Source organism: Balaenoptera physalus, assembly GCF_965194825.1.
Source record: "Balaenoptera physalus genome assembly, contig: SUPER_4_unloc_7, whole genome shotgun sequence".
NCBI lineage: Eukaryota > Metazoa > Chordata > Mammalia > Artiodactyla > Balaenopteridae > Balaenoptera > Balaenoptera physalus.
In genome coordinates, this window is record NW_028126539.1 from 590546 (window position 1) to 617130 (window position 26585).

Here is a 26585-nt window from a genome sequence, read left to right on the forward strand (position 1 = left end):
GTCTTTATGTACAATGAAATATCACACAGCCATGAAATCAATGTCTTAAAGCCAGTAGCAGCATGATGAGTGGATTTAGGTACGACGATTCTAAGTGAAATAAGTGACACAGAAAAAGACACTTATAAGATATGACTTCTAGAGGGAATGTAAAAACCGTTACACTTAAACTGAATTACAAAACTGAACAGAGTCACACATTTAGAAAACACACTATGGCTGCTTAACGGGAAAGGTGAGGTGGGGTGATGCATAAAACAAGGGTTTCAAATTAGCTCACATACCATTCCATAAACCCAATATGTAATAGACAAGACCTTCTCCTTGCTCAGTGAACTGGACTCACACCCCCTATTCACTGCACAAGAATATATCTGACTAGTAAGAATCTTAAAACCTATGTATTGATATCTCTCTGTAAGTGAGTCAAGTGGGTGTAAAGCGGCATAAACACAGCAGTGAAAAGCAGCTAAACCCCATTAGAAAAATAAATTACTTTTAAAAACCCATGAAACAAAGACAGTGAAAGAGAGACAAATTCTTACACAATTCATTCAGGGGCTGTGATGCAACCAGGATTGACCATATCTAGACCCACAGCTGGATGAGATATACGGGTGGACACTCTTGGGGCTGAGAGGTTTGGTGAGGTTGGGTGAGCAAACGCAGACCCTTTAAATTAATACTGTGTGGTACCCATCCCATGGGTCCCAAATCTCCAGGTTCAAGGGCATCTTCCTACATTGAAAACTTGCATGAGCAACCCAGAAGATGGAAGACCATGTGAACGGGAAAGGTTTCTAAAACGCACCTCATTTCTCATCTCCTTGTGCTCGGGTTCGCCATTCCAGCCCCTTTACTAGCAATCTCCCTACTTGGAGCATCAGCACCTTTAACCTCCTGTTCCGTACAGGTTGCAATTAGTCCTGCGGATGAACGGGAAGAAGAGGAACCAATGAGAGACTAGCTCTAGGTGTTGGGACAGGCACAGGTCACTCTATTTTCCCATCAGGAAGAAGAATTAACCACAGGCTCAGCCTGGCCCCCACAACCAGAATAGGGCCTGAAGTAATCCTGCGCTTTTGCGGCCAGCTCCCAAAAAAGAGAGTTGAAAAATCGAGCTCAGGGGCACTGCAATTCACAAGCCTGCAGAGTTATAAATGATAAGTCTCGTCCACAAATAAATTGAGGGAAGGCAACGAAGAGGATTTGATAGCAAATCAGAATTTCAGGAATCAGATTTCAGGAGGTAGATTCGAATCGCCTTTAAAGCACATGAAAAGCGGCAAAACATCGACAGTGATGCCCTTGGCCAAAAAGGGCGAATGCGTTTTTTCCTGAATATATTCAGGAAAAAAAGCATTCGCCCTTTTTGGCCAACCAAGCAACCTGGAAAGGAAAAACAGTGCTACAATGAAGTCTGGCTTCCCATCGGTCAAAAGGGCCATGATGAAAAAAGTGTCAAAACCAGAAATGCAGGACAGGCCATGGAGAAATGGGAGCCTTGCTACGCTGATGGGCGGGATGTAAATTGCCAACAGCCACTGTGGAGAAGTGTACGGTGTGTCCTGAAATATCCAAAAAATATAGCTTAGAAAGCATAGGGCACTTCCACTCATGGGTGTATAAATTGGAAAACTAAAAATCAGCAAGACACAGGCACCCCAAAGTTTAGCGCTGCTTTCTTGACAAGAACCTCCACTTCATTACACCTTAAATATCCCAGGAAAGAGAAAAATGGATAAAGAATTTGTGGTCGTTATGTACAAGGGAATATCACTCACCCATGAATTCAATGTCTTGAGGCCAGTAGCAGCATGATGAGTGAATTTAGGTACGACGAATGTAAGTGAAATAAGTCACACAGAAAAAGACACTTATAAGATATGACTTCTAGAGGGAATGTAAAAACCGTTATACTCGAACTGAATTACAAAACAGAACTGAGTCACACATTTAGAAAACACTCTATGGCTGCTTAACGGGAAAGGTGAGGTGGGGTGATGCATAAAACAAGGGTTTCCAATTAGCTCAGATACCGTTCCATAAACCCAATATGTAATAGACAAGACCTACTCCTTGCTCAGTGAACTGGACTCAACACCCCCTATTCACTGCAAAAGAATATATCTGACTAGTAAGAATCTTAAAACCAATGTATTGATATCTCTCTGTAAGTGAGTCAAGTGGTTGTAAAGCGGCATAAACACAGCAGTGAAAAGCAGCTAAACCCCATTAGAAAAATAAATTACTTTTAAAAACACATGAAACAAAGACAGTGAAAGAGAGACAAATTCTTACACAATTCATTCAGGGGCTGTGATGCAACCTGAATTGACCATATCTAGACCCACAGCTGGATGAGACATAAGGGTGGACACTCTTGGGGCTGAGAGGTTTGGTGAGGTTGGGTGAGCAAACGCAGACCCTTTAAAGTAATACTGCCTGGTACCCATCCCATGGGTCCCAAATCTCCAGGTTCAAGGGCATCTTCCTCTATTGAAAACTTGCATGAGAAACCCAGAAGATGGAACACCATTTTAACGGGAAAGGTTTCTAAAACGCACCTCATTTCTCATCTCCTTGTGCTCGGGTTCGCCATTCCAGCCCTTTTACTAGCAATCTCCCTACTTGGAGCATCAGCACCTTTAACTTCCTGTTCCGTACAGGTTGCAATATGTCCTGAGGATGAACGGGAAGAAGAGGAACCAATGAGAGAATAGCTCTAGGTGTTGGGACAGGTACAGGTCAATCTATTTTCCCATCAGGAAGAAGAATTAACCACAGGCTCAGCCTGGCCCCCACAACCAGAATAGGGCCTGAGGCAATCCTGCGCTTTTGTGGTCAGCTCCCAAAAAAGCGAGTTGAAAAATCGAGCTCAGGGGCACTGCAATTCACAAACCTGCAGAGTTATAAATGATAACTCTCGTCCAAAAATAAATTGAGGGAAGGCAACGAAGAGGATGTGACAGCAAGGCAGAAGTTCAGGAAACAGATTTCAGGAGGTAGATTCGAATCACCTTTAAAGCACATGAAAAGCGGCAAAACGTCGACAGTGATGCCCTTGGCCAAAGAGGGCGTATGCGTTTTTCCCTAAATATATTCAGGAAAAAACGCATACGCCGTCTTTGGCCAACCAAGCAACCTGGAAAGGCAAATCAGCGCTACAAAGAAGTCTCGCTTCCCATCGGTCAAAAGGGCCATGCTGAAAAAAGTGTCAAAACCAGAAATGCAGGACAGGCCATGGAGAAATGGGAGCCTTGCTACGCTGATGGGCGGGATGTAAATTTCCAACAGCCACTCTGGAGAAGTTTACGGTGTGTCCTGAAACATCTAAAAAACACAGCTTAGAGAGCATAGGGCACTTCCACTCATGGTTGAATAAATTGGGAAAACTAAAAATCAGCAAGACACAGGCACCCCAAAGTTTAGGGCTGCTCTGTTGACAAGAACCTCCACTGCATTACACCTTAAATATCCCAGGAAAGAGAAAAATGGATAAAGAAGTTGTGGTCCTTATGTACAATGGAATATCACTAAGCCATGAAATCAATGTCTTAAGGCCAGTAGCAGCATGATGAGTGGATTAAGGTAGGACAATTCTAAGTGAAATAAGTCACACAGAAAAAGACACTTATAAGATATGACTACTAGAGGGAATGTAATAACCGTTACACTTGAACTGAATTACAAAACAGAACAGAGTCACACATTTAGAAAACACACTATGGCTGCTTAACGGGAAAGGTGAGGTGGGGTGATGCATAAAACAAGGGTTTCAAATTAGCTCAGATACCCTTCCATAAACCCAATATGTACTCGACAAGACCTACTCCTTGCTCAATGAACTGGACTCAACACCCCCTATTCACTGCACAAGAATATATCTTACTAGTAAGAATTTTAAAACCTATGTATTGATATCTCTCTGTAAGTGAGTCAAGCTGGTGTAAAGCGGCATAAAGACAGCAGTGAAAAGCAGCTAAACCCCATTAGAAAAATAAATTACTTTTAAAAACCCATGAAACAAAGACAGTGAAAGAGAGACAAATTCTTACACAATTCATTCAGGGGCTGTGATGCAACCTGGATTGACCATATCTAGACCCACAGATGGATGAGACATAAGGGTGGACACTCTTGGGGCTGAGAGGTTTGGTGAGGTTGGGTGAGCAAACGCAGACCTTTTAAAGTAATACTGTGTGGTACCCATCCCATGGGTCCCAAATCTCCAGGTTCAAGGGCATCTTCCTACATTGAAAACTTGCATGAGAAACCCAGAAGATGGAACACCATGTGAACGGGAAAGGTTTCTGAAACGAACCTCATTTCTCATCCCCTTGTGCTCGGGTTCGCCATTCCACCCCTTTTACTAGCAACCTCCCTACTTGGAACATCAGCATCTTTAACCTCCTGTTCCGTACAGGTTGCAATTTGTCCTGAGGATGAACAGGAAGAAGGGGGACCAATGAGAGAGTAGCTCTAGGTGTTGGGACAGGCAGAGGTCACTCTATTTTCCCTTCAGGAAGAAGAATTAACCACAGGCTCAGCCTGGCCCCCGCAACCAGAATAGGGCCTGAAGCAATCCTGCGCTTTTGCGGACAGCTCCCAAAAAAGCGAGTTGAAAAATCGAGCTCAGGGGCACTGCAATTCACAAACCTGAAGAGTTATAAATGATAACTCTCGTCCACAAATAAATTGAGGGAAGGCAACGAAGAGGATGTGATAGCAAGGCAGAATTGCAGGAAACAGATTTCTAGAGGTAGATTCAAATCGCCTTGAAAGCACATGAAAAGCGGCAAAACGTTGACAGTGATGCCGTTGGCCAAGAAGGGCGTATGCGTTTTTTCCTGAATATATTCAGGAAAAAACGCATACGCCCTTCTTGGCCAACCAAGCAACCTGGAAAGGCAAATCAGCGCTACAAAGAAGTCTCGCTTCCCATCGGTCAAAAGGGCCATGCTGAAAAAAGTGTCAAAACCAGAAATGCAGGACAGGCCTTGGAGAAATAGGAGCCTTGCTACGCTGATGGGCGGGATGTAAATTGCCAACAGCCACTCCGGAGAAGTGTACGGTGTGTCCTGAAACATCTCAAAAAAACATCCTAGAGAGCATAGGGCACTTCCACTCATGGGTGTATAAATAGGGAAAACTAAAAATCAGCAAGACACAGGCACCCCAAAGTTTAGGGCTGCTCTCTTGACAAGAACCTCCACCTCATTACACCTTAAATATCCCAGGAAAGAGAAAAATGGATAAAGAAGTTGTGGTCCTTATGTACAATGGAGTATCACTCAGCCATGAAATCAATGTCATAAGGCTAGTAGCAGCATGATGAGTGGATTTAGGTACGGCGATTCTAAGTGAAATAAATCACACAGAAAAAGACACTTATCATAAGATATCACTTCTAGAGGGAATGTAAAAACCGTTACACTTGAACTGAATTACAAAACAGAACACACTCACACATTTAGAAAACACACTATGGCTGCTTAATGGGAAAGGTGAGGTTGGGTGATGCATAAAACAAGGGTTTCAAATTAGCTCAGATACCGTTCCATAAACCCAATATGTAATAGACAAGACCTACACCTTGCTCAGTGAACTGGACTCAACACCCCCTATTCAGCGCACAAGTATATATCTGACTAGTAAGAATTTTAAAACCTATGTATTGATATCTCTCTGTAAGTGAGTCAAGTGGGTGTAAAGCGGCATAAACACAGCAGTGAAAAGCATCTAAACCCCATTATAAAAATAAATTACTTTTAAAAACCCATGAAACAAAGACAGTGAAAGAGAGAGAAATGCTTACACAATTCCTTCAGGGACTGTGATGCAACCTGGATTGACCATATCTACACCCAAAGCTGGATGAAACATAAGGGTGGACTCTCTTGGGGCTGAGAGATTTGGTGAGGTTGGGTGAGCAAACGCATACCCTTTAAAGTAATACTGCGTGCTACCCATCCCATAGGTCCCAAATCTCCAGGTTCCAGGGCATCTTCCTACATCGAAAACATGCATGAGAAAACCAGAATATGGAACACCGTGTTATCGGGAAAGGTATCTAAAACGCACCTCATTTCTAATCTCCTTGTGCTCGGTTTCGCCATTCCAGCCCCTTTACTAGCAATCTCCCTACTTGGAGCATCAGCACCTTTAACCTCCTGTTCCGTACAGGTGGCAATTTGTCCTGAGGATGAACGGGAAGAAGGAGGACCAATGAGATAGTAGCTCTAGGTGTTGGGACAGGCACAGATCACTCTATTTCCCCATCAGGAAGAAGAATTAACCACAGGCTCAGCCTGGCCCCGCAATCAGAATAGGGCCTGAAGCAATCCGGCGCTTTTGTGGCCAGCTCCCAAAAAAGCGATTTGAAAAATGGAGCTCAGGGTCACTGCAATTCTCAAACCTGCAGAGTTATAAATGATAACACTCTCCACAAATAAACTGAGGGAAGGCAACGAAGAGGATTTGAAAGCAAAGCAGAATTGCAGCAAACCGATTTCAGGAGGTAGATTCGAATCGCCTTTAAAGCACATGAAAAGCGGCAAAACGTCGACAGTGATGCCCTTGGCCAAAAGGGCGTATGCGTTTTGTCCTGAATATATTCAGGAAAAAACGCATACGCACTTTTTGGCCAACCAAGCAACCTGGAAAGGAAAATCAGCCCTACAAAGAAGTCTCGCTTCCCATTGGTCAAAAGGGACATGCTGAAAAAAGTGTCAAAACCAGAAATGCAGGACAGGCCATAGAGAAATGGGAGCCTTGCTATGCTGATGGGCGGGATGTAAATGGCCAACAGCCACTCTGGAGAAGTGTACAGTGTGTCCTGAAACATCTAAAAAACACAGCTTAGAGAGCATAGGGCACTTCCACTCATGGGTGTATAAATTGGAAAAACTAAAAATCAGCAAGACAATGGAACCCCAACGTTTAGGGCTGCTCTGTTGACAAGAACCTCCACTTCATTACACCTTAAATATCCCAGGAAAGAGAAAAATGGATAAAGAAGTTGTGGTCCTTATGTACAATGGAATATCACTCAGCCATGAAATAAATGTCATAAGGCTAGTAGCAGCATGATGAGTGGATTTAGTTACTGCAATTCTAAGTGAAATAAGTCACACAGAAAAAGACACTTATCCTAAGATATCACTTCTAGAGGGAATGTAAAAACCGTTACACTTGAACTGAATTACAAAACAGAACAGACTCACACATTTAGAAAACACACTATGGCTGCTTAACGGGAAAGGTGAGGTGGGGTGATGCATCAAACAAGGGTTTCAAATTAGCTCACATACCGTTCCATAAACCCAATATGTAATAGACAAGACCTACTCCTTGCTCAGTGAACTGGACTCAACACCCCCTATTCAGCGCACAAGTATATATCTGACTAGTAAGAATTTTAAAACCTATGTATTGATATCTCTCTGTAAGTGAGTCAAGTGGGTGTAAAGCGGCATAAACACAGCAGTGAAAAGCAGCTAAACCACATTATAAAAATAAATTACTTTTAAAAACCCATGAAACAAAGACAGTGAAAGAGAGACAAATTCTTACAAAATTCATTCAGGGGCTGTGATGCAACCTGGATTGACCATATCTAGCCCCAGAGTTGGATGAGACATAAGGGTGGACACTCTTGGGGATGAGAGGTTTGGTGAGGTTGGGTGAGCAAATGCAGGCCCTTTAAAGAAATACTGCGTGGTATCCATCCCATGGGTCCCAAATCTCCAGGTTCAAGGGCATCTTCCTACATTGAAAACATGCATGAGTAACCCAGAAGATGGAACACCGTGTGATCGGGAAAGGTTTCTAAAACGCACCTCATTTCTCATCTCCTTGTGCTCGGATTCGGCATTCCAGCCCTTTTACTAGCAATCTCCCTACTTGGAGCATCAGCACCTTTGACCTCCTGTTCCGTACAAGTTGCAATTTGTCCTGAGGATGAACGGGAAGAAGGGGGACCAATGAGAGAGTAACTCTAGGTGTTGGGGCAGGCACAGGTCACTTTATTTTCCCATCAGGAAGAAGAATTAACCACAGGCTCAGCCTGGCCCCCGCAACCAGAATAGGGCCTGAAGCAATCCTGCGCTTTTGCGGCCAGCTCCCAAAAATGCGAGTTATAAAATGGAGCTCAGGGGCACTGCAATTCTCAAACCTGCAGAGTTATAAATGATAACTCTCGTCCACAAATAAATTGAGGGAAGGCAACGAAGAGGATCTGAATGCAAGGCAGAATTGCAGGAAACAGATTTCAGGAGGTAGATTTGAATCGCCTTTAAAGCACATGAAAAGCGGCAAAACGTCGACAGTGATGCCCTTGGCCAAAAAGGGTGTATGCGTTTTTTCCTGAATATATTCAGGAAAAAACGCATACGCCCTTTTTTGCCAACCAAGCAACCTGGAAAGGCAAATCAGCGCTACAAAGCATTCTCGCTTACCATTGGTCAAAAGGGCCATGCTGACAAAAGTGTCAAAACCAGAAATGCAGGACAGGCCATGGAGAAATGGGAGCCTTGCTACACTGATGGGCGGGATGTAAATTGCCAACAGACACTCTGGAGAAGTGTACGGTGTGTCCTGAAACATCTAAAAAACACAGCTTAGAGAGCATATGGCACTTCCAGTCATGGGTGTATAAACCGGGAAAACTATAAATCAGATAGACACAGGCACACCAAAGTTTAGGGCTGCTCTGTTGACAAGAACCTCCTCTTCATTACACCTTAAATATCCCAGGAAATAGGAAAATGGATAACGATGTTGTGGTCCTTATATACAATGGAATATCACTCAGCCATGAAATCAATGTCATAAGGCTATTAGCAGCATGATGAGTGGATTTAGGTTCGACGATTCTAAGTGAAATAAGTCACACAGAAAAAGACACTTATCATAAGATATCACTTATAGAGGGAATGTAAAAACCCTTACACTTGAACTGAATTACAAAACAGAACAGAGTCACACATTTAGAAAACACACTATGGTTGCTTAACGGGAAAGGTGAGGTGGGGTGATGCATAAAACAAGGGTTTCATATTAGCTCAGATACCGATCCATAAACCCAATATGTAATAGACAAGACCTACTCCTTGCTCAGTGAAGTGGACGCAACACCCCCTATTCAAAGAACAAGAATATATCTGACAAGTAAAATCTTAAAACCTATGTATTGATATCTCTCTGTAAGTGAATCAATGGGTGTAAAGGGGCATAAACACATCAGTGAAAATCAGGTAAACCCCATTATAAAAATAAATTACTTTAAAATCCCAAAAAACAAAGACAGTGATAGAGGGAGAAATTTTTACATAATTCGTTCCGGGGCTCTGATGCAACCTGGTGTCACCATATCTAGACCCACAGCTGGATGAGAAATAAAGCTGGACACTCTTGTGGCTGAAGGTCTCTTTCCCTATTTACCAGATTGGGAACGTAGAAAGGCTGCCACCCTCTGGCCGTTACCTGCAAAAGCAGCTTTAAAACCTGTGCTAATGGTCACTTCATATGAACAAGTACTTCAGGGCTCTAAATGAAACCTGCCCTCAAATTGTCTTGAGGAAGGTAATGGCCAAAAATTTTCAAAATGTGACACTTACTTTAAGAAAACACTTTGAAGAACTAAGCTGGAATCACAGTTTGATAAATAAAAAGGGCATGCTTTAAAGCTCAGTTTCCACAGATTATGGGACAAATGCAAATTCAACTACAGATAGGTATCAGCTCACACCTGTTAGAATAACCATCAGCAAGAAAACTACAAACAATAAATATTGAAGGTGTTTTGGAGAAATGCATACCCTCAATTTTAAGTGGGACGTAACCTGGAAAGAGCCACTAATGAGAACTGAATGGTGGTGCCTTTAATACATACACACTGAGCTACCATATGATACAGCAAGCTCACTCCTTGGCCTATAACATAAGAAGATAGAACTGGAAAGACACAGGCAAGCAAATGTGCATTGCAGCAGTATTACAATAGCCAAGACATGGAGGCAACCAGAAAGTCCATCAAGAGAAGAGGTGCGTGGCCAAAGAAGAACTGGTACACGTACAGATGGAATATTAGCCAGGGAAAAAAATGAAACAATGCCATTTGCAGCACCATGTATGATTCTTGAGGTAATCAGGCAAATTGTACTAAGTCAGAAAGCAAAAGACACATATCCTATAATATCACTTATAGGTCTTAGCTAAAAATTGATACCAATGAAGATATTTCCACAGAGAAATGCAATCACAGATTCATTAAACAAACTTATGGTTCACAAAATGGAAAGGTGTGAGGATTGGATACATTAGGATATTGGGGTTAAGATAGATATAGAGACACATGTGAAATATGTAATCACCAAAGACCTACGTAATACCAAGACAAGACTACTCAACATCGTGTCATAACCTACATGGGAAAATGATCCAAAGAAGAATAGATATATGTATATGTTTAAAAGAACCACATCTTGCACACCTAGAAGAAACAAAACATTTTAATTAAATTTGCTCTGACAAAAAAATAAAAATTAAATTAAAAAAAGAACAAGAAGTAATGAGACATAAACTTAAGGAGCTATTTGCTGGCACATTGCATTCTAATTTACAACCAGAACATGACTTCCATTAAGGCTCTGTCATCACTAATAAAGCAGCTTTATAAGCAATGTTGAAGGTAGCTTAAAAGAATTCTCACTAATTATTGATAGTAACAAGGAAACAAAGAAAAGTAAAAATCTCACTGCAAAAAGTATACATAGGGTAAGGATAGTAGATCAAACACTTATTAAACTTCTGTAAAGAATAAAAGAAAACAGTCGTATGTTTTTTTAAAAAGAGAGGGCCCAAATAAATCTGAAATGAAAGAGATGATGTTACAACAGACACCACAGAAATACAAAGTATCCTAAGATACACACAGGGTAACTCAGGGCTCAGACTGGACAGAGCCCACTCTCCAGTCCCCTGTACATGACTTACAGGAGCCTCAGGAACTGAGGAGGGGGTCCCTGAGGAGAGGCTCAAGATAGAATATGGTAGGCATTAACATGACTGCATTCATCTTAAACATGCCTGAACTACATTCACACGAGATGATTTTGTCCTGTATGTACATCGGCACCTCTAGTTGGAACTGCAGATCTTTGGCTTCAACACCTCTGCTGACAACATTAGCGTCACCTGCTGTGGACCGTCTCCTATAGGATTTCTAGAATCACAAAACATCGAAGCTTCACAGGACCCAGAGTCTGTGCGACTCCACACAGAGTCTCAGAGTCTCAACTCCACTCAGATACTCCACTCTTGGAGGGCACACACAAAGTAGTGTGCACATCAGGACCCAGGGGAAGGAGCAGTGACCCTGTAGGAGAATGACCAGAACTACCTGCTACTTTTAGAGGGTCTCCTGCAGAGGCAGGTGGTGGCTGTGGCTGTGGCTCACCATGAGGACAACGACACTGGCAGCAGAAGTTCTGGGAAATAGTCCTTGGTGTGAGCCTTCCCAGAGTCCGCCATTAGCCCCACCAAGAGCAAGGTAGGCTCCAGGGCTGGGTCGCCTCAGGCCAAACAACCAACAGGGAGGGAACCCAGCCCCATGCATCAGCAGACAAGCGGATTAAACTTTTTATTAAAGTTTTATTTAATCCGTAGACAAGCGGATTAAAGCTCTGCCCACCAAAGCAACACACAGCTCTACCTACCACCAGTCCCTCTCATCAGGAAGCTTGCACAAGCCTCTAAGATAGACTCATCCACCAGAGAGCAGACAGCAGAAGCAAGAAGAACTACAATTCTGCAGCCTGTGGAAGGAAAACCACATTCACAGAAAGATAGACAAAATGAAAAGGCAGAGGACTTTATACCAGATCAAGGAACAAGATAAAACCCCAGAAAAAAAACGAAATGAGGTGGAGATAGGGAAACTTCCAGAAAAAGAATTCAGAATAATGATAGTGAAGTTGAGCCAAGACCTTGGAAAAAGAAAGGAGGCAAAGATCGAGAAGATACAAGAAATGTTTAACAAAGACCTAGAAGAATTAAGGAACAAACACCTAGAAGAATTAAAGAACAAACAAACAGAGGTGAACAATGTAATAACTGGAATGAAAAATACACTAGAAGGAATCAGTAGCAGAATAACTGTGGCAGAAGAACAGATAAGTGACCTGGAAGACAGAAAGGTGGAAATCACTGCCATGGAACAGAATAAAGAAAAAGAATGAAAATAAACGAAGACACCCCAAGAGTCCTCTAGGACAACATTAAACGCAACAACATTCACATTATAGGGGTCCCAGAAGGAGAAGAGAGAGAGAAAGACCCGAGAATATATTTGAAGAGATTATGGTCAAAAACTTCCCTAGCATGGGAAAAGAAATAGCCACCCAAGTCCAGAAGCACAGAGTGTCCCAGGCAGGATAAACCAAAGGAGAAAAATGACAAAACACATAGTAATCAAATTGACAAAAATTAACGACAAAGAAAAATGATTGAAAGCAGCAAGGGAAAAATGACAAATAACATACAAGGGAACTCCCATAAGGATAACAACTGAATTCTCAGCAGAAAATCTACAAGCCAGAAGGAAGTGGCATGATAAGTTTAAAGTGATGAAAGGGAAGAACCTACAACCAAGAGTACTCCACACTGCAAAGAGCTCATTCAGATTTGATGGAGAAATCAAAAGCCTTACAGACAAGCAAAAGCTAAGAGAATTCAGCACCATGAAACCATCTCTACACCAAATGCTAAAGGAACTTCTCTAAGAGGGAAACACAAGAGAAGAAAAGGACCTACCAAGACAAACCCATAACAATTAAGAAAATAGTAGTAGGAACATACATATCGATAATTACCTTAAACGTGAATGCACTAAATGTTCCAACCAAAAGACACAGGCTCGCTGAATGGATACAAAAACAAGACCCATATATATGCTGTCTACAAGAGATCCATTTCAGACCTAGGGACACATACAGACTCAAAGTGAGGCAATGGAAAAATATATTCTATGCAAATGAAAATCAAAAGAAAGCTGGAGTAGCAATACTCATATAAGATAAAATAGACTTTAAAATAAAGAATGTTACAAGAGACAAGGAAAGACAATACATAATGGTCAGGGGATTAATCCAAGAAGAAGATATAACAATTAAAAATATATATGTACCCAAAATAGGAGCACCTCAATGTATAAGGCAACTGCTAACAGCTATAAAAGAGGAAATAGACAGTAACACAGTAGTAGCGGGGGACTTTAACAGCTCACTTGCACCAGTGGAGATCAGCCAGACAGAAAATTAATAAGGAAACACAAGCTTTAAATGACACAATAGACCAGATAGAGTTAATTGATATTTATAGGACATTCCATCCAAAAACAGCAGATTACACGTTCTTCTCAACTGCACACGTAACATTCTCCAGGATAGATCACATCTTGGGTCACAGATAAAGCCTCAGTAAATTTAAGAAAACTGAAATCATATCAAGCAGCTGTTCCGACCACAATGCTATGAGATTAAAAATCAATTACTCGGAAAAAAAACCGTAAAAAACACAAACACATGGAGGCTAAACAATACGTTACTAAATAACCAAGAGATCACTGAAGAAATCAAAGAGGAAATCAAAAACTACCTAGAGACAAACGACAACAAAAACACGATGATCCAAAACCTATGGGATGCAGCAAAAGGAGTTCTAAGAGGGAAGTTTATAGCAATACAAGCCTACCCCAAGAAACAAGAAAAATCTCAAATAAACAATCTAACCTTACACCTAGAGGAACTAGAGAAAGAAGAACAAAACCCAAAGTTAGTAGAAGGAAAGAAATCATAAAGATCAGAGCAGAAATAAATGAAATAGAAACAAAGAAAACGAAAGCAAAGATCAATAAAACTAAAAGCTGGTTCTTTGAGAAGATAAGCAAAAATGATCAACCTTTAGCCAGACTCAAGAAAAAGAGGGAAAGGACTCAAATTAACAAAATTAGAAGTGAAAACGGAGAAGTTACAACAGACACTACAGGAATACAAAGCATCCTAAGAGACTACTACAAGCAACTCTATGCCAATAAAATGGACAACCTGGAAGAAATGGACAAATTCTTAGAAAGGGATAACCTTCCAAGACTGAACCAGGAAGAAATAGAAAATATGAACAAACCTATCACAAGCAATGAAATTGAAACTGTGATTAAAAATCTTCCAACAAACAAAAGTCCAGAACCAGATGGCATCACAGGTGAATTCTATCAAACATTTAGAGAAGAGCTAACACCCAACCTTCTCAAATTCTTCAAAACAATTGCAGGGGAAGGAACACTCCCAAACTCATTCTATGAGACTACCATCACCTTGATACCCAAATCAGACAGAGATACTACAAGGAAAGAAAATTATAGACCAATGTCACTGATGAATATAGATGTAAAAATCCTCAACCAAATACTAGCAAACAGAATCGAACAACACATTAAAAGGATCATACACCATGATCAATTGGGGTTTATCCCAGGGATGCAAGGATTCTTCAATATACACAAATCAATGTGATACACCATATTAACAAATTGTAGAATAAAACCATATGATCATCTCAATAGATGAAGGAAAAGATTTTGAGAAAATTCAACACCGATTTACGATAAAAACTCTGCAGAGTGTGGGCACAGAGGGAAACTATCTCAACATAATAAAGGCCATATATGACAAACCCACAGCAAACAACATTCTCAATGGTGAAAAACTGAAAGCGTTTCCTCTAAGATCAGGAACAAGACGAGGATGTCCACTCTCACCACTACTATTCAACATAGTTTTGGAAGTCCTAGCCATGGCAATCAGAGAAGAAAAAGAAAGAAAAGGAATACAAAAAGGAAAAGAAGGAGTAAAATTGTCACTGTTTGCAGATGACTTGATATCATAGATAGAGAATCCTAAAGATGCCACCAGAAAACCACTGGAGCTAATCAATGAATTTGGTAAAGTTGCAGGATACAAAATTAATGCACAGAAATTGCTTGCATTCCTCTACACTAACAATGAAAGATCAGAGAGAAAAATTAAGGAAACAATCCCATTACCACTGCAACAAAAAGAATAAAATACCTAGGAATAAACCTACCTAAGGAAGTAAAAGACCTGTACTCAGAAAACTATAAGACACTGATGAAAGAAATCAAAGATGATATAAACAGATGGAGACATATACCATGTTCTTCGATTAGAAGAATCAATATTGTGAAAATGACTATACTACCCAAAGCAATCTACAGATTCAATGCAATCCCGATCAAAATACCTTTGGCATTTTCTACAGAACAAGAAAAAAAAAATCTTAAAATTTGTAGGGAGACACAAAAGACCCTGGATAGCCAAAGCAGTCTTGAGGGGGGAAAAAAAGAGCTGGAGGAATCAGACTTCCAGACTTCAGACTATATTGCAAAGCCAAAGTAATCAAGATAATATGGTACTGACACAAAAACAGAAATATAGGTCAATAGAACAGGATAGAAAGCACAGAGATAAACCCACGTACCTATGGTTAACTAATCTATGACAAAGGAGGCAAGGGTATACAACGGAGAAAAGACAGTGTCTTCAGTAAGTGGTGCTGGGAAAACTGGACAGCTACATGTAAAAGAATGAAATTAGAACACTCCCTAACACCATACACAAAAATAAACTCAAAATGGATTAGAGACCTAAATATAAGAACAGCCACTATAAAACTCTTAGAGGAAAACATAAGCAGAACAGTCTATGACATAAATTACAGCAAGATCCTTTTTGACCCACCTCCTAGAGAAATGGAAATAAAAACAAAAATAAAAAAATGGGACCGAATGAAACATAAATTCTTTTGCACAGCAAAGGAATACATAAGCAATATGAAAAGACAACCATCAGAATGGGAGAAAATATTATCAAATGAAGCAAGTGGCAAAGGATTAATCTCCAAAAAGCAGCTCATGTAGCTCAATATCACAAAACCAAACAACCCAATCCAAAATTGGGCAGAAGACCTAAATAGACATTTCTCCAAAGAAGATATACAGGTTGCCAACAAACACATGAAAGGATGCTGAACATCACTAATCATTAGAGAAATGCAAATCAAAACTACAGTGATGTATCACCTCACACCAGCCAGAATGGCCATCATCAAAAAATCTACCAACAATAAATGCTGGCGAGGCATTAATTGTAGAAAAGGGAACCCTCTTGCACTGTTGGTGGGAATGTAAATTGATATAGCCACGAGGGAGAACGGTATGGGGGTTCCTTAAAAACTAAAAATAGAACTACCATACAACCCAGCAAACCCACTCCTGGACATTTACCCTGAGAAAACCATAATTCAAAAAGAGTCATGTACCACAATGTTCACTGTAGCTCTATTTACAATAGCCAGGACATGGAAGCAACCGAAGTGTCCATCAACAGATAAATGGATAAAGAAGATGTGGCACATATATACAATGGAACATTATTCAGCCATAAAAAGAAACGAAATTGAGTTATTTTTAGTGAGGTGGATGGATCTAGAGTCTGTCCTACAGAGTGAAGTAAGTCAGAAAGAGAAAAACAAACTCCGTAGGCTAACACATATATATGGAATCTAAAAAAAAAAAAATTATGTAGAACCTAGGGGCAGGAAAGGATTAAGGACACAGACATAGAGAAAGGACCTGAGGACATGAGGAGGGGGAAGGGTAAGCTGGGACAAAGTGAGAGAGTGGTATGGACATATATACACTACCAAATGTAAAATTGATAGCTACTGGGAAGCAGCCACATAGCACAGGGAGATCAGCTCTGTGTTTTGTGACCACCTAAAAGGGTGGGATAAGGGAGTGAGAGGGAGGTGCAAGAGGGAGGGGATATGGTGTTATATGTATACACACAGATGATTCACTTTTTTATACAGCAGAAACTAACACACAATTGTAAAGCAATTATACTCCAATAAAGATGTAAAAGAAAAAGAAAAAAAAAAAGAAAGCCCAGAGATAAACCTACACACCGATGACCCACTAATCTATGACAAAGGAGACAAGGATATACAATGGAAAAAAGACAGTCTCTTCAATAAGTGGTGCTGGGAAAAATGGACAGCTACATGTAAAAGAATGAAATTAGAACACTCCCTAACACCATACACAAAAAATAAACTCAAAATGCATTAGTGACCAAAATGTAAGACCGGACACTATAAAACTCTTAGAGGAAAACATAGGAAGAATACTCTTTGACATAAATCACAGCAAGATCTTTTTTGATCCACCTCCTAGAGTAACGGAATTAAAAACAAAAATAAACAAATGGGAGCAAATGAAACCTAAAAGCTTTTGCAAAGCAAAGGAAACTACAAAGAAGACGAAAAGACAACCCTCAGAATAGGAGAAAATATTTGCAAACGAATCAATGGACAAAGGATTAATCTCCAATGTATATAAACAGCTCATGCAGCTCAACAGTAAAAAAACAAACAACCCAATCCAAAAATGGGCAGATGACGTAAATAGACATTTGTCCCAAGAAGACATACAGATGACCAAGAAGCACATGAAAAGCTGCTCAACATCACTAATTATTAGAGAAATATAAACCAAAACTACAATGAGGTATCACCTCACACGAGTTAGAATGGGCATCATCAGAAAATCTACAAACAACAAATGCTGGAGAGGGTGTGGAGAAAAGGGAACCCTCTTACACTATTTGTGGGAATGTAAGTTGATACAGTCACTATGGAGAACAGTATGGCGGTTCCTTAAAAAACTAAAAATAGAATTACCATATGACCCAGCAATCCCACTACTGGCCATATACCCAGAGAAAACCATAATTCAAAAAGACATATTCACCACAATGTTCATTGCAGCACTATTTACAATAGCCAGGTCATGGAAGCAACCTAAATGCCCATAGACAGACGAACGGAAAAGATGTGCTACATATATAAAATGCAATATTTCTCAGCCATAAAAGGAATGAAATTCGGTCATTTGTAGAGACGTGGATAGATATAGAGACTGTCATACAGAGTGAAGTAAGTCAGAAAGAGAAAAACAAATATTGTATATTAACGCATACATGTGGAACCTAGAAAAATGGTACAGATAAACCGGCTTGCAAGGCAGAAATAGAGACACAGATGTAGAGAGCAAATGTATGGACACCAAGGGGCTAAAGTGGCAGGGTGGTGGTGGTGGGATGAATTGTGAGCTTGGGATTGACATATATACACTTATATGTATAAAATAGATAACCAATAAGAACCTGCTGTATAAAAAATGAATAAAATAAATACAAAAATTAAAAAATAATTAATACTTAAAAAAATGAAACAGAAAAAAAGTTCTGTCCTTCCCATAGACGTATTTATATGAATGAATTATTTCCATGCTTATATCCATAAATACAAAAAGAGGAATAAAACTTACATTGAACCAAAAAAGAAAAAGAAAAAAAAAAAAAAACAAAACCCACTGGTCATACAGAGGAAAACCCTATCAGGGCACTTGCTCCAGTGGTAAACAATTCTGAAGTGGGTCACAGGTGGGGAATCATTTCCCATGCAGCCAGCAGCCCCCACACAAGGAGCGTCCTCATTGGAAAGCTGGGGGACCATGAGGAGGCGTCTCTGAGTAAACGTGAACTGAGCCCCAGGCCAGTTGCTGCTGAACTTTTCCCACCCTTCCCAGGAAAAACACCTGAATGTGTGCAAAGACTTTAAAAGCTGGAGGAAGGGGCTTGGAGTCACACCAGCGACAGCACGCAGGCCGACTTGGTGCCTGCAGGCCAGCCAGGATGGTCCTGGCCCCGGGCACTCGTCTGGAAGCTTTCCATTTCCCTGCCTGAGGTACCCCTCCTGTCCCGGCCCCCACTGCTTTTTTCCTTCCTCACCTCTGCCCGGGGAGAAATTCCAGCAGCAAGTATGGGTGACACATCCTCTTCTTTAGCAGGTGGCAGCCCGGCAACTCCTGCAGGAAATCCAGCAGAGCCCCAGTCACACCGGGCCACTCATAGAGCCGTGGGCCCTACTCCCTCCCACCAGCCCAACCCCAAGACTGCTGACGGGGCAGAGAATATGGAGTCAGGCACAGCTGCAGAGGCTTTTGCTGCCAGGAGGGGTGTTTATATTGACCTCAACCCAGGCACACCTGGGAAGGGCTGACCGGCCAGGTCAGGCTGCCCAGGTCAGCCAATCCTCGCCCCTCAAGGGCTCAGAGTTGCAGAAAATGGGCCTTGCTGCACCGGCCAGATCCAAGGAACAGGTGTAGGGTCCCGAGAGTCAGGATAGATAAGGGGCGGCAGCCCTGGCTTGTTTTCTAATCATTTTATCTGGTCCATGAGTGGGAGACAACTTCAAGAAGACCCTCTGCTAATGAGAGGAACCCAGGAGTCAGGGAGAGGAGGGGTGGTGGGTGGAGACAGAGGCCTGGTGCCCCGGCTGCAGTGGAAGCCCCTGGAAGACCAGGCAGAGGGAGGCCGCACAGAGTGAAGCCTAGGGTCACAGACCTGTTGGAGCTGCTGTTTGTTAGTTCAAGCTCTGCTCTGAGGTGCTCTGTGTCAGCTCTGAGTGACAGGTGTGCTGTGGGTGCTCTGCAATGAGGGCTATGTGCACGGTTCCTGTGTGCCCAGCCCTGCTGGGGTACCTGTCCACGGGAGCTCCATATCCAGGGAGGGGCCTGCTCAGGTGAGCTCCATATCCTGGGAGCGGCCTAACCACCAGAGCCCCGTGGGCTGCTGGGTACCTGCCCAGGTGAGCTCCATATCCTGGGAGGGGCCTGACCACAAGAGCCCCGTGGGCTGCTGGGGACCTGGTAGAGGACGCTAGGACAGTCAGTGAAGCCACAGAGGATATACATCTAGTAGTTCCTAATTCCTACACCCTGCTGGTCATTCTACCATCCACCAGGACATGGCATTCTGTATTAGACTTCAATAATGCCTTCTTCTGTATTCCATTAGTCCCAGAGTCACAAAAAATTTTGGCTGTGAGTGGCAGGACTCAACATACAACAAAAACAATACTGCTGGGCCGTCCTGCCCCAGGGGTTCAAAAATTCCCACACCATCTTTGGGGAAACGTTAGCTAAAGACCTAAAAGATCTACCTGTGGAGAAGGGAACCCTCCTTCAATATGCAGATGACATTCTGATCACCAGCCCGACTAAGGAGGCCTCTGAACTACCTAGCCAATAAAAGATAGAAGGTGTCCAAGAAAAAGGCTCAAATATCACAAACTAAGGTGGCCTTCCTGGGCTTCATTCGCACAGAAGGTCGGAGAAGCCCACCCCAGGAAAGGGAAGAAGCCATTTGCAGCCTCAGCTTTCCTGAAACTAGAAGACAGCTTAGGGGTTCCTGGGGAGACCGGGGTTTGCTGCATCTGGATCCCTAACAACAGTCTAATACCTGGGCCTCTATATGAAACACTGAAAGGAAAAGATGATGATCCTTTTGAATAGAATCCAGAAGCAGCCTTTCAAAAATGGAAAGAGCAGTCAATTCAGATCCTGGCCCTGGACCTCCCTAAGTTAGCTAAACCCTTTGACCTTTACATTCCTAGTCCAAGGCGAATCGCCCTTGGAGTATTAGTGCAAAAACTGGGACCACTTGAAATGGAACAATGCAAGAATGCCCTCCAGGCATTGGCCAGCCACCCCATCCGACCAGGATACTGGGGGTATCTAAAAACCTGGAAATCAGCAGCCCGCAAGGCCAGCTCCCTCCTAAGGGAAAAGGACGCCACTTGGTGATCCTAACCACCCACCATGCCCTGAAGTTGCAGGGATTGCTCCGTGGGCACAATTACCTCGAGTGAGGAGGCCCTCCAACACCAAGCTCGAGAGAGACAACCTGGGGCAATGGGCCCCCATGACGACTCGTGTGACCATCATTGACCTGGAGCTTCTCTCAGAAAACAACAAGAGTGTGCCCCAAAAGAGCAGACTATTGCTTACAGGACTTACTGCACCCAGAGCGGAGCTAATAAACTTGGCAGGGGAACCGTAAATAACGCTGCCACCATAGAAAAGCCTACAGACACCGCGGTGACGGCGGCCAGTGAGACCGGCTGTACTCCTGGCTACTTCAAAAGGCCGTTGACTGAGTGGCCGTCATGGTCCTGGATCACCACCGGCCCTGGACTGTCTGGGAGTTGAGCAAGCAGGGCTCTGACACCTGGTGCTGTTTGTACGTTAATTCAGTGGCCTAACTGAAGAAAGCACAGACTACTGGTCAGAGCATCTAGGCTGGCAGAAACCGTCAGCCTAAGGGGGCCGAACCAATGTGGAGCAGGGTAAAACCACCCACCCCCCCAGCATCTCTGCACATCTCTTTCCTGGACCCTTAAAGGTCATTAGAGTCTATAAAACTTCCAATGCTGGTGCTCAGGCAGACGAGCAGTGAGGGAGGAGGCCTGCGGACAATCAACCTCACCTGGAGGCTGCTGGGGAGAAGTCCTACCCCTCCCCCCGGGTATGAGGACACCCAACTCAGCATGAAGCATTTACAGAAGACGTGTCTGCACCCTCAGCGCCCCAAGAATGAGGAATGGGACAAAAGGCAGAGTAGGGCTTTGTCACTGGCAAAGCCCATTAAAAATTCCTGGGAGATAAAAATAGAATCTGGGCAATAAAATAAAGTCTAACCATTTTTTCCTTTGTGCTTTGTCTAATTTCAATTGCTCCTAGGTTTCCACATGCAGAGGTCCCACACCCGACACTTCAGACCCGATTTCCTAGTGCAAAATTGCTGGGCCGACACCTCAGCTCGTTGGGCCCTGTGCAGACTCTGCGACATAGAGCCTGAGCTCCAGCCAACCCGGCCCTCGAGAGCTCCGCCCCCTCCCTCCCACTGATGCTGACAGGATCCCTACAAAGCAGCCCGGCCCACAACCTGCAGGGGAGCACACACTCTCACCTCTCCATTCTCTGATCAAAATATAAAGTTTTCCTTTGCTTCTGAACCAAAGTCAGTCTCGATCTGTTGGCTCCAATGACACTGGGCAGGGAGACCCTTGTTGGGGCCCACTCTGCAGGATCAGTAACAGAATTTGAGAACATTGTAACTTCAATGAACAGATGTGTGAGCCAAACTGTAATTAACATAGAGCAGTGTATAAGGCTCGTGTAAAATAAGATGTTTCTAACACTTCCATTTGATATTTCCATCACTTTATTATAAGCGAGTTCAGTGGAGGGGTTTGTCTTATTTGTCAGGTCAACAGTAGAGAAATGCAGTGATTTCTTTCCAAGGATGTACATCTAATAATCTTGGTTGAAGTTTCAACCTTGTTTTGAATGATTTTCCATTGAAAATGATACCTCTCTTTCAGCTCCTAGATTTCTGAGACGTATAAAATCTTATATTTTTTATTACCAAAGGGGAAAGGTGGGAGGAGGGATAAATTAACAGTTTCAGATTAACATATACATACTGCTATGTATAAAATATATCATCAAAAAGGAACTACTGTATAGCACAGGGAACTATACTCAATATTTTGTAATGACCCCTGAGGGGAAATAATCTGAAAAACAATAGATATCTATATGGACATCATCTATCAACTGCAGATAAAATGGAAACTAAAGGAGGCCGATGGTGAGCATTTCTGAACCTGAAGACTTCAATCATCTAAAGTTCGGACTCTGCCTACGGCCCAAGTCCCTTAATGAACACACATGTACCAGTAGCTTAAAAATTCCCCAGATTGGAGTTCGGGGAGACACTGATTTGGAAAAATCCCTTGTGTTCTCCTTACATACACGGGACCTTTCCAACAGCTAAAACATGCCTGTGACACCCAGAAGATGGAACACGGTTGGATCAGGAAGATTTTGGAAAAGGCACCAAAACTCCTAATTTCCTGGTTGTAGGTTCACCACTCCAGCCTTTTTCCTTAAAATCACCCCACTTGAGGATGTCAGCACCTTCAACAACCAGTTGCACAGTAATTGGAATTTGTCCAAAGGAAGAAGGGGAAGGAGGAGAAACAAGGAGAGCCAAGCCCTAGATGTTCAGAGAGGCACATGTCACTCTACTTTCCAGTAGGGAAGAATTAAGCAAAAGCTTAGCCTGCAACCGGGAACCAGAGTAGGGCCAGAAGCAAACCAGCAGTTCTGCGGAAAGCTCCCAAAAAAGCGAGTTGAAAAATGGAGCTCAGGGGCACTGCAATTCACAAACATGCAGTTATAAATGATAACTCTCGTCCACAAATATATTGAGGGAAGGCAACGAAGAGGATTTGAAATCAAGGCAGAATTGCAGGAAACAGATTTCAGGAGTTAGATTCGAATCGCCCCTAAAGCACAAGACAAGCGGCCAAACGTCCACAATGATGCACTTGGCCAAAAAGAGCATATGCGTTTTTTTCTGAATAAATTCAGGAAAAAACGCATACGCCCTTTTTGGCCAACCAAGCAACCTGGAAAGGCAAATCAGCGCTACAAAGAAGTCTCGCTTCTCATCGGTCAAAAGGGCCATGCTGAAAAAAGTGTCAAAACCAGAAATGCAGGACAGGCCATGGAGAAATGGGAGCCTTGCTACACTGATGGGCGGGATGTAAATTGCTAACAGCAATTCTGGAGAAGTGTACGGTGTGTCCTGAAACATCTAAAAAACACAGCTTAGAGAGCATAAGGCACTTCCACTCATGGGGGTATAAATTGGGAAAATGAAAAATCAGCAAGACACAAGCCCCCCAAAGTTTAGGGCTGCTCTGTTGACAAGGACCTCCACTTCATGACACCTTAAATATCCGAGGAAAGAGAAAAATGGATAAAGAAGTTGTGGTCCTTATGAACAATGGAATATCACTCAGCCATGAAATCAATGTCATGAGGCTAGTAGCAGCATGATGAGTGGATTTAGGTGCGACGATTCTAAGTGAAATAAGTCACACAGAAAAGGACACTTCTCATAAGATATCACTTATAGAGGGAATGTAAAATCCGTTACACTTGAACTGAATTACAAAAGAGAAAAGAGTCACACATGCAGAAAACACACTATGGCTGCTTAACGGGAAAGGTGAGGTGGGGTGATACATAAAACAAGGGTTTCAAATTAGCTCAGATACCATTCCATAAACCCAATGTGTAATAGACAAGACCTACTTCTTGCTCAGAGAACTGGAATCAACACCCCCTATTCACCGCACAAGAATATATCTGACCTGTAATAATCTTAAAACCTATGTATTGATATTTCTCTGTTAGTGTGTCAAGTGGGTTTAAAGCAGCATAAACAGAGCAGTGAAAAGCAGCTAAACCCCAGTATAAACATAAATTACTTTTAAAAACCCATGAAACAAAGACAGTGAAAGAGAGAGAAATTATTACACAATTCGTTCAGGGGCTGTGATGCAAACTGGATTGACCATATCTAGACCCACAGCTGGATGAGCCATAAGGGTGGACAGTCATGGGGCTGAGAGGTTTTGTGAGGTTGGGTGAGCAAACGCAGACCCTTTAAAGTAATACTGCATGGTACCCATCCCATGGGTCCCAAATCTCCAGGTTCAAGGGCATCTTCCTATATCGAAAACATGCATGAGAAACCCAGAAGATGGTACACCGGGTGATGGGGAAAGGTTTGTAAAACGCCCCTCATTTCTCATCTCCTTGTGTTCGCGTTCCCATTCTAGCCACTTTACTAGCAATCTCCCTCCTTGGAGCATAAGCACCTTTAACCTCCTGTTCCGTACAGCTTGCAATTTGTCCTGAGGATGAACGGGAAGACGGGGAACCAATGAGAGACTAGATCTTGGTGTTGGGACAGGCACAGGTCACTCTAATTTCCCATCAGGAAGAAGAATTAACCGCAGGCTCAGCCTGTCCCCTGGAACCAGTACAGGGCCTGAAGCCATCCTGCGCTTTTGCGGCAAGCTCCCAAAAATGCGAGTTGAAAAATGGAGCTTCAGGGCACTGCAATTCACAAACCTGCAGAGTTATAAATGATACCTCTCGTCCACAAATATATTGAGGGAAGGCAAAGAAGAGGATTTGAAATCAAGGCAGAATTGCAGGAAACAGATTTCAGGAGGTAGATTCGAATAGCCTTTAAAGCACATGAAAAGCGGCAAAACGTTGACAATGATGCCCTTGGCCAAAAAGGGCGTATGCGTTTTTTCCTGAATATATTCAGGAAAAAACGCATACGCCCTTTTTGGACAACCAAGCAACCTGGAAAGGCAAAACAGGGCTACAAAGAAGTCTCGCTTCCCATCGGTCAAAAGGGCCATGCTGAAAAAAGTGTCAAAACCAGAAAGGCAGGGCAGGCCATGGAGAAATGGGAGCCTTGCTACACTGATGGGCGGGATGTAAATTGCCAACAGCCACTCTGGGGAACTGCTCGGTGTGTCCTGAAACATCTAAAAAACACAGCTTAGAGAGCATAGGGCAGTTCCACTCATGGGGGTATAAATTGGGAAAATGGAAAATCAGCAAGACACAAGCACCCCAAAGTTTAGGGCTGCTCTGTTGAAAAGGAACTCCACTTCATTCCACCTTAAATATCCCAGGAAAGAGAAAAATGGATAAAGAAGTTGTGGTCCTTATGTACAATGGAATATCACTCAGCCATGAAATCAATGTCATAAGGCTAGTAGCAGCATGATGAGTGGATTTAGGTACGACGATTATAAATGAAATAAGTCACACAGAAAAGGACAATTCTCATAAGGTATCACTTATAGAGGGAATGTAAAATCCGTTACACTTGAACTGAATTACAAAACAGAAGAGAGTCACACTTGCAGAAAACACACTATGGCTGCTTAACGGGAAAGGTGAGGTGGGGTGATACATAAAAAAAGGGTTTCAAATTAGCTCAGATACCGTTCCATAAACCCAATATGTAATAGACAAGACCTACTTCTTGCTCAGAGAACTGGACTCAACACGCCCTATTCACCGCACAAGAATATAACTGACTAGTAATAATCTTAAAACCTATGTATTGATATCTCTCTGTTAGTGTGTCAAGTGGGTGTAAAGCGGCATAAACACAGCAGTGAAAAGCAGCTAAACCCCATTATAAAAATAAATTACTTTTAAAAACCCATGAAACAAAGACAGTGGAAGAGAGAGAAATTCTTACACAACTCTTTCAGGGGCTGTGAAGCAAGCTGGATTGACCATATCTAGACCAACAGCTGGATGAGACATAAGGGTGGGCACTCTTGGGGCTGAGAGGTTTGGTGAGGATGGGTGAGCAAACGCAGACCCTTTAAAGTAATACTGCGTGCTACCCATCGCATGGGTCCCAAATCTCCAGGTTCAAGGGCATCCTCCTACATCGAAATCATGCATGAGAAACCCAGAAGATGGTACACCGTGTGATGGGGAAAGGTTTCTAAAAGTCACCTCATTTCTCATCTCCTTGTGCTCGGCTTCACCATTCCAGCCCCTTTACTAGCAATCTCCCTACTTGGAGCATCAGCACCTTTAACCTCCTGTTCCGTACAGGTTGCAATTTGTCCTGAGGATGAATGGGAAGAGGGGGAGACAATGAGAGACCAGCTCTTGGTGTTGGGACAGGCACAGG

General features: G+C 42.6%; 1 long non-coding RNA gene across 1 annotated transcript in view; it reads right to left on the reverse strand.

Moving 5' to 3' along the window:
* Window positions 1-7100: 7100 nt before the first annotated feature.
* Window positions 7101-26585, reverse strand: part of LOC309660695 — a 182656-nt gene continuing 163171 nt past the window's right edge. Inside the window, exon 2 of the long non-coding RNA XR_014263551.1 lies at window positions 7101-7346. This is a non-coding gene — a long non-coding RNA (uncharacterized lncRNA). The remainder of the gene's footprint in view (window positions 7347-26585) is intronic.